The sequence below is a fragment of the Dasypus novemcinctus genome, chromosome 1, assembly GCF_030445035.2.
Source record: "Dasypus novemcinctus isolate mDasNov1 chromosome 1, mDasNov1.1.hap2, whole genome shotgun sequence".
Lineage (NCBI taxonomy): Eukaryota > Metazoa > Chordata > Mammalia > Cingulata > Dasypodidae > Dasypus > Dasypus novemcinctus.
This window is the reverse complement of record NC_080673.1, coordinates 35,681,418-35,689,666: the sequence shown is the minus strand read 5'-3', so window position 1 is coordinate 35,689,666 and position 8,249 is coordinate 35,681,418.

Genomic DNA, 8,249 nt, shown 5'->3' with positions numbered 1-8,249 from the left:
TGGCTTTTCCACTCAATAATTAAGAGTTTTATAACCTTCTCCATTCCTCACTTGCCTCATCTACAAAAATGGGAGTAAGATGAGTTTACTGGGTTGTTGTGAGATTCGATGGGTCTATGGCCCTCATGGGAGGGTGAGGGCATTTAGCATGTGTGATGGCAGGTTTGATTGTCAATACGATTGGGGGAAGAACTGCTGGCATTGAGTGGAAGGGCCCAGTGTGCTAGATAATCCACAATATGCAGGACAGGTCAATCCTACACAATGGAATTTGCCTCAAGTTCCAAATGATTTCCAGTGTCCTGCCACTCATTCTTGTAAGGGAAAAATCAGTTTGCCACAATCTGACCTTAGAGAATTATATATTTTACATACTACTACAAAGGTTTTAAAAATCCATTTTATGAAACACTAAATTTTATAGGAAAACAATTACCTCCGCCACCGCCACCACAACAAAAAAAATATACATTTTTCTTCTTTTGTCTTTTTTTAGGAACTTTATCAAGAGTTGTTTAGCATTTTTGAACTCATGCCCCTGGGAATACCACTCTATAAGTATGGGTATTGCCAGTAAAGTATACTTTATCAGTCTGCATTTGCAACTGGCACATTGGTATTGATTCAGACCATAGATACGAACACTGGACTACCTCATTATGCTTTCCAGTTGAGTAGAGTCTGAGCATTTGCGTGTTGTCACACATATTATTTTATGGTACATTTTTTTTTCCTTTTAGGGCATTCTTCTTATTTAAAAATAAAATTCATCAAAAATAAAAAATAAAGCAAAAAAAGGAAAAAACATAATTCATGTAAATAAGTTGTAGGTTATATAATCTCATATTTTATTTCAGATAGATGTTACAAATTGTAAAAATGATTCAGGAAAAAGAGATCTGAAAACAAGGAAGAGCTATGCAAAAATGTTATATATGTATAATCACTTAGCATTAATTCCTAAATCAAAAAAAAAAAAAAATCTATAAACCAACACTCTCTTTTTTAATTCATTTGGCCACAAAACCTGGCCTGAACTTAGCTTATTGGGTAGAAGCACATAATCTAAACTGATGCAAGGCTAGTTTTAATGTTTATTATTTATTGTTTGTTTAATGTGTTTATTAAATAAATTTTGCTAGAGAAATATTAAAGTACCTGAATCTGGGATACTGCCCTAAACGCTATTGGGGATTTATCAATATCTGAAATGCTCTCCCCATTTGCCCATATTAATATTCTGAATATTCTGAATTCCAAATCATATTGGTCTCCTATGTTTCAGACAAGAGACTGTAGACTTGTACCCCTTTAAACTGTTGAGGTGCCTCTATTGGAAACCTAAACTTCTGATGTAGGTTTATTAAGAGGATGTGGTCCTGAACTTAAAACTAACTTTATTATTTTGGCACAGAACATTTAGAGTTTGGTACCTAATATCTTGAACATAACCACTCAACCACTTTCAGGAACAGAACATACTCAAAAGACGTACTATATTAGACCTAGCTAAATTGTTAAATATGTAAAGATTCTAAATTAGGAAGGTGCATTTTCCATAATTCAATCTGAAAACCTTGAGGTATGGTTTTAGTTTTTTCAATATTCACCAACTATTATGTGCCAGGCCCTGGGGACCTTTCAAGAAACTCTTAATCTAATAGGTGCTACATCATGGAAACAAATGACTGCCATAGGAGATGCTAAAGGAAATAATTGACTCCTAAAGATAATGTCCTGCTGCATCACAGGAGAGTGAAAGTAAGTTAAAACATGTGATTCTAGCCTAAAAAAATCTTTGTCAGCTTTCTTCCATTTGTATTCTCTTTTGAGGAAAAATCTTTTTGACATTTTCCTTAAAATGTGCTAGGAAGAAATTCCATTTCCAGAAATCTTCTATGTTTCATTGCTAGCAAAATAATAAAGTGTCATGTTAAAGCAGTGATTTTTTTTCAAATAGGTCCTAAGAAATAAAAGGTTCTCAGGGAAGTCAACCCTTGTTTGCCTGGTAGCATTACTAATCCCGGGGTCCTATAGCCTCCCACATTTCACCACCCCTCACTGAATCCACAGCCAGATCTTTTCTACCCATTCAGTGATCTTGAAACAATTCCCTAAACTTCTTGAGGAGTCACCTACTCTACCATCTTCGTCCCTCCAACAAATGCACTTTATCTCATATTTTGTAGGTCATCGGCCTCATTTCTCCCTTCAGATTGCCCCCATGGCTTGTCTTCCTCTGACATGATCCAAGAGCTATAGCTAATTGAAGCACGAAGTGATTCTATACCAGAATTAGTGAAAGGGTCCTAAAATGAAGGCTCAGTTATGTCGAACATATACCATCATATCAACTGTAAAGAATGGCAGATGGGGTAGACAACCTGTGTTGGGAGCTCATGGCCCTTCTGTGGTCAGAAGCAATCCCTTCTAATAAAACATCTGGAAGTTACATCAGCATTATGTGCAGCCAGATCTGAGAGTTCAGTGAGAGTCCTCTGGTTTACAGTGAGGAGAGCATGCAGTGGGGTCCCTGCTCTCTCCCCGCCAGGCACAAACCAGAGAGGTGTGAGCTGGATGTCATAAAACATGTCCACTAGAGTCCGACTGTCTCCAGTGACTGTTTACATATGCTCATGACTATAGGGAAAAGAATGTACCTGTAGTCCCCTCATCTACTAGGGAAATGTGTTTTATCCCACCAGGCTGACGCACTCAGAATGTGTTTGTGGGTCCTAGGGAAAAGGAGTAGGCCATGCAGGAACTGTACCTTACCACAAAGAAAATAATAAAGAGCTCATCTTTACTGTGTGCATACAATGCTTTAGGCACTGGGCTATGTGTTTTTCACAGATTTTCTCATTTAATCCTTAAAATAATCTAATAGGCTGGGTGATATTATTACCTTGTCCTTTTTTTTTTTTTTTTAGTTGAGGATTCTGAGACTTAGGTTAACTGACTTTTTCAAGGTAGCATAGCTGATAACTGGCATAGCTCGGATTTAAACCACCTTCTATTTGACCCTGGAGTCCTAACTATAAACCATTACGCTTTACTGCCTCCCACAATAACTCTAAACATGGTCAAAGGAAATACCTGCTTGCAGTACAAAATTACTATCAGAAACATCTTCAGTCATACTATAATGAGGTAGTGGGAAAGTATAGGCAGATGCTAGAAATCAATTTTACGGAAATCATTAGGCATTAGAAAGAAATGAAAAGACAGGAAATAAGTTCATTAAGCAAAGTACATTTAGGAGATAGCTTAATAAAAGAAATGTAAATTTCATAGTTGAAAACTATTTAGCAGAGGCTCTTTCTGGCTTCCAAACTTTCGTCGAGGGAACTAAAGCAATTCCACTTATCATTTAAGTACGAAGGGGGAACGGAAATTCTCTTAAAAACTACAGTATTAGTGATTTAGCTCCCTCTGGGAATGTACAATAATGAGCTGTTATATTTAGAAATATCGGTTGTTTCTAATTAGAAAGTATGACTACCTCCCCATTCTGTAGCACTGACAAACAAATGAAAAAAATTTTTTTAATTATTCAAAACTTTAAAGGTGGTTTCTTTGGGGGTAGGATATATTTGCAGAATTTAAGATGATATAAATGTAACACAGGAAAGAATGTTAGGTAGAATGGGAGATAGCAAAACAAAAATATCAAATACATAACTTGAATAAAAAGAACAAACTCCTGATCTAATTGATGCCTTTGGTCCATGGCAAAACTGAATTACTTAAGAGAAAACACAGATTCTGGAGGTTTTCTTCAAGGAAACATTAAATGTACAAGTTTAAAAGCATTAAATTTACTTACCTTGGATATATAAAATTTTAACTCGCATAATATTCTTTCTTTATGCTACTGTTTTCATTTGTTTACTCAATATTTATTCAACCAGCCAACAACAAATATTCATTGGGCACCAGTAAGTGTCAGGCACAGATCCAAAATGTATCTGGTACCTTCTTTTTAAAACAGTATCCTATATTGAACATCCTCTTTCTACATTTCATTCTTCATGTTTTGATACATTGTGCATGTATGTGATTGTCACATGTGTGTGTGTCTGATCAGATCCTATGAATGGAAGGTTCGTAAATCCATAAGGTCATATAGGAGTTTACTTTGCTCACTGCTTCTTGTGAAGAATGCTGAGATTTCCTTGGCATTAAAAATACAACAATTAATTGCATCCATCATCCATGTGGAATCTAAGCCCCCTCTTGGTATAGATGTGGAGTGGACACAACTATTCCAGGGTCCACAGGATGGAGGTATAGATTATGGATTAGAATGGATTTACTGATATTCTATTCATGAACTATTGTGATTAGTAATGGAAGAAATTGTAGTATTGATGTGGAGAAAGTGGCCATGGTGGCTGCTGGGGGTAGGGAGTGGGAAGAAGAGATATGATGGGGGCCATTTTCAGGACTTGGAGTTGTCCTGGTGGTACTGCAGGGACAATTACCAGACATTGTATGTCCTCCCATGACCCACTGGGTGGACTGGGGGAGAGTATAAATTATAATGTGGACCATTGACCATGTGGTGCAGCGGTGCTCAGAGATGTATTCACCAAGTGCAATGAATGTCCCATGATGATGGAGGAGGTTGTGGTTATGGGAGGAGTGGGGTGAGGGGGGTAGGGAGGATATGGGGACCTCATATATTTTTAATGTAACATTAAAAAAAGAAATAAAGATAAAAAAAAAACACAACAATTTGTGGATGCAAATTAGCCAAGATTGTTGAAGGGAATTTTTCAGTCAGAGCCCATTTTTCACTGTGGTTTAAACCATCATTCATCTCACTCTCTTTGAGGTTTTACAACTCTTCTCTGATATACTATGGTAGCCTTTTACGTTTATATTGTAGGTTTTTAATATTACTGGCTAGATTAGGTCTATGTCTTGCTGTGAAAGCTACACAAATTACTGAATTACATGACATATGAAGAGAAGAAAGGAGCTACAACTATGGGGAAAATGCAGCTAATTTCACTCCTGTATAGCTGGCAAGTATCTAGTCACACCTACATGACAAAGGTGATCCTTTCAGCAGACAATCTCTATAAATAGCTAAAATTTAGTTGACCTGGTTTTGTTAAAATAATAATGAAAACTATCAATAAAAGCAGACATCAAAATAAACTTGATCTGTATTTTTTTTGTAAGTTCACAACTATTACTATACCCCTATCATTTACATATAAGTGATATACTTGAATAAATGAAAAAATATATGAAAAAATAAATAAACTTGAAACTTTAGGGGCTCTGTAGCATTTTCTAAGGGACAAAAAGGAGAAACTCCCTTATCTGGGCTAATACTCTGCATATGAGAAACATGTAGGTTATGCATTTATTAGGAATTTATACAAGAAGCTAATTTCTAAGTAAGTAGACTCTTCACGCAATGGAGACACTCAAAAAAGAGTTTAAAGAACTCTTATTTTATTGTCTCCTTGATATTGTCTTGATATTCTACTCAACTGAAGCTGTGGAAAAGGGTTGATGTCTATGAAGGACATACTGACTCAAGTTACAGGCTGGAATGAAAAAACACTCAGATAAAACAAAAAACATGCACACATACCCGCCCTCCCCCCCAAAAAAAACCAGCCTGCATTATTTGTATTAATATTCTTACCAATAAAAACACATATTTTGAAATTTATTATGAATACATTTTAAATATTATCCAATCACCAACATATTTTTTAATCTCTTCTCACCCCCTTGTTTGTACTTGCTGTGTCTGTTCATCTTCTCTGTTTCTTTAGGAGGCATTGGGAACTGAACTCAGGACCGCCAATCTGAGAGGGAAGCACCTAATTGTTTAAACCAACTCCATTTCCTGATTTGTTGCATTTCTCGTTATGTTTTTCCTCTTGTGTTTCTTGTTGAATCATCCCGTTGCATCAGTTCAAATCACCTGCTAGTCATACCAGCTCACTGTCTTCTTTAGGAGGCACCAAGAACCAAACCACAGACCTCCCATGTGGTAGGTGGAAGCCTACCACATGAGCCACATCTGCTTCCCTATCATACATTTTTAATAGTAAAAATCAGAGAAAAATTAATAGCATTATGATACCAAATATTTATGGCAAAAGTTTACATTAGGGAAAATATTTTAATAGAACTCTAATCAATACTCTCCTGAAATTTACATTCAGTGATAGGCTTTATAAAGGGAGACTCTCCTTGCTCTTGTCACATATGTTCCATGTGTTGGAAAAAGAAAGATAACGTCTAAATATTGTTTTGAATGGTTTGAAGAATATGTGTATAATTTGGAAAACTAATATGAAGCAAAATTCTAAGTTGAAAAAAATCACATCAGGGGCACACTTACTAAAGTTAGAAAACCACTGGGGTCTTTTTTGAGGCAAGAAATATTTTCCTATCTCATCCTATTCAAAATAAGGGCTATTTGGGCTGAGCATATGGTTTTCCACTAAGCGTGTGGTAAAAGTTGCATTCTTAGGGTATTGGGAGGATGAGGAGGGGCAACAGGCCTCAGCTTCCAAACATGTGAAAACAAGGTGGTCACAATGTCGGAAGTGAGTCCAAAATTGACCAAGGGTTAATGTGCTTAAGCTTTTGTTGCACTCTCTGTCATCTCGCCCATAATTTCACCAAAGACCGTTGTGTTTTCTTTCATAGTAATTATCACTGACATACATCTGGCAACTTAATCCATGAGAATCTTCCTGTAGTTCTGCAAATAAGTCAAATTCACCTTGCTGTAGGTTGGTGAATTGAAGTACCCTTGAACTTTAAACTTTAAATGTAGTTAGGCTGCTAGCCTGATTCCCAAAGGCATTGATTTGTAAAGTCTGCTTTCACTGGAACTAAAATACAGGCTAACTACAGTGCTGATAAAAGAGATGTCGAAGGGAAACATACTGCCTGCAGCTGGGTGGTCTCTTCCAACAGCTCGAGGCTACTGTATATTCTAACCACAGATTCAGGGTTATTCCTTATTCATTCTTCTTCAGAAATTCATAATTTAAAAAATCATTACTGCATTGTGTGTCTTTCTTTTAGCTCCCTTTTATTTTTGACATTACTGTTTCTTAGCCTTGCTTGGATCAAGAAATCCTTTGGCAGTGTGAGAAAAGCAACCATATATGCATTCACAAAATGTTTACATTCAAAATCCTGAAGTTCACAGATATTTTCAGGCCCACACACATCCCTGAAAAACAATAGCTTTCCACCAGCACATTATTAATAAACAATAAATTCAGAAACATAGAATTACAATGCTAGTCAGTTGAGATGCAGGAGAACATTTATCTTGATGGAGAAATTCTTCATGGATTTTTTTTTAAACTAAAGTTGAGTTTGTTATTTCTTTACCTTTATAATTTCTTGGAAATCTGTCTCAAAATACACTTGGATATATACATTTTAAAACACTGGAAAGAAAAATAAAATAAATAAACATAAATAAAACAAGAAAAAGAAATAAAAATCACTGGAAGAGATCTCTGGCAGGTGATTTGGCAATATAGTTGGATTAGCTTGCAAATCAAAACCACAGGAGATTAAAGGGAAAACTTCAAAATAGTATAGGCATCACATAGAAAGAACCATAGTAAAGCAGGTCTCCAGGAAACACAGGTAAGAAGATCTTTTTAACTGAAATATCCATACACAAATGTACAGAATATGACCCATAAACAAAATGTTAACTGAACTATTAAAGGATTGTTCAAGACATTTTTACAAATATGATAAAAATGAGTACAATGGGGTTGATGAAAGGAGTAGGGAAATACAAAGAAATACTCTGTTAAAAAAAAGCAAAAAAGGACAATATTTGGATAAAGACGATCAACGTGAACACTGTTGCTGGACTATGCTAAAGTCGCCCATACTTTCTAAACTAGGAATGTTTTCCTGATACAGATTACTAAAGAGGTACTGAGGTGAAACATAATATTTGAGGAGGATCTCAATTTAATAAATGTTTACTATCAATTCTATTATAGTCTCAATACTAGATGCAAATGTTATGAAGTTAAGTACGATCTGTTCTTGCTTGAGATGACACTTACTTTGCTGAGGGAAGACTAAGTCAAATACAATGTTGGCGGGAGTGAGAAGTGGATGCCTACAAAGCATGAATAATTACTTAGCACCTACAGTGTACCAGGGACTTTCTTTAGAGCTCTAGTTAGGTCATTGAATTTTTGATAGTAGAGAAATAAAAAAGATTAATA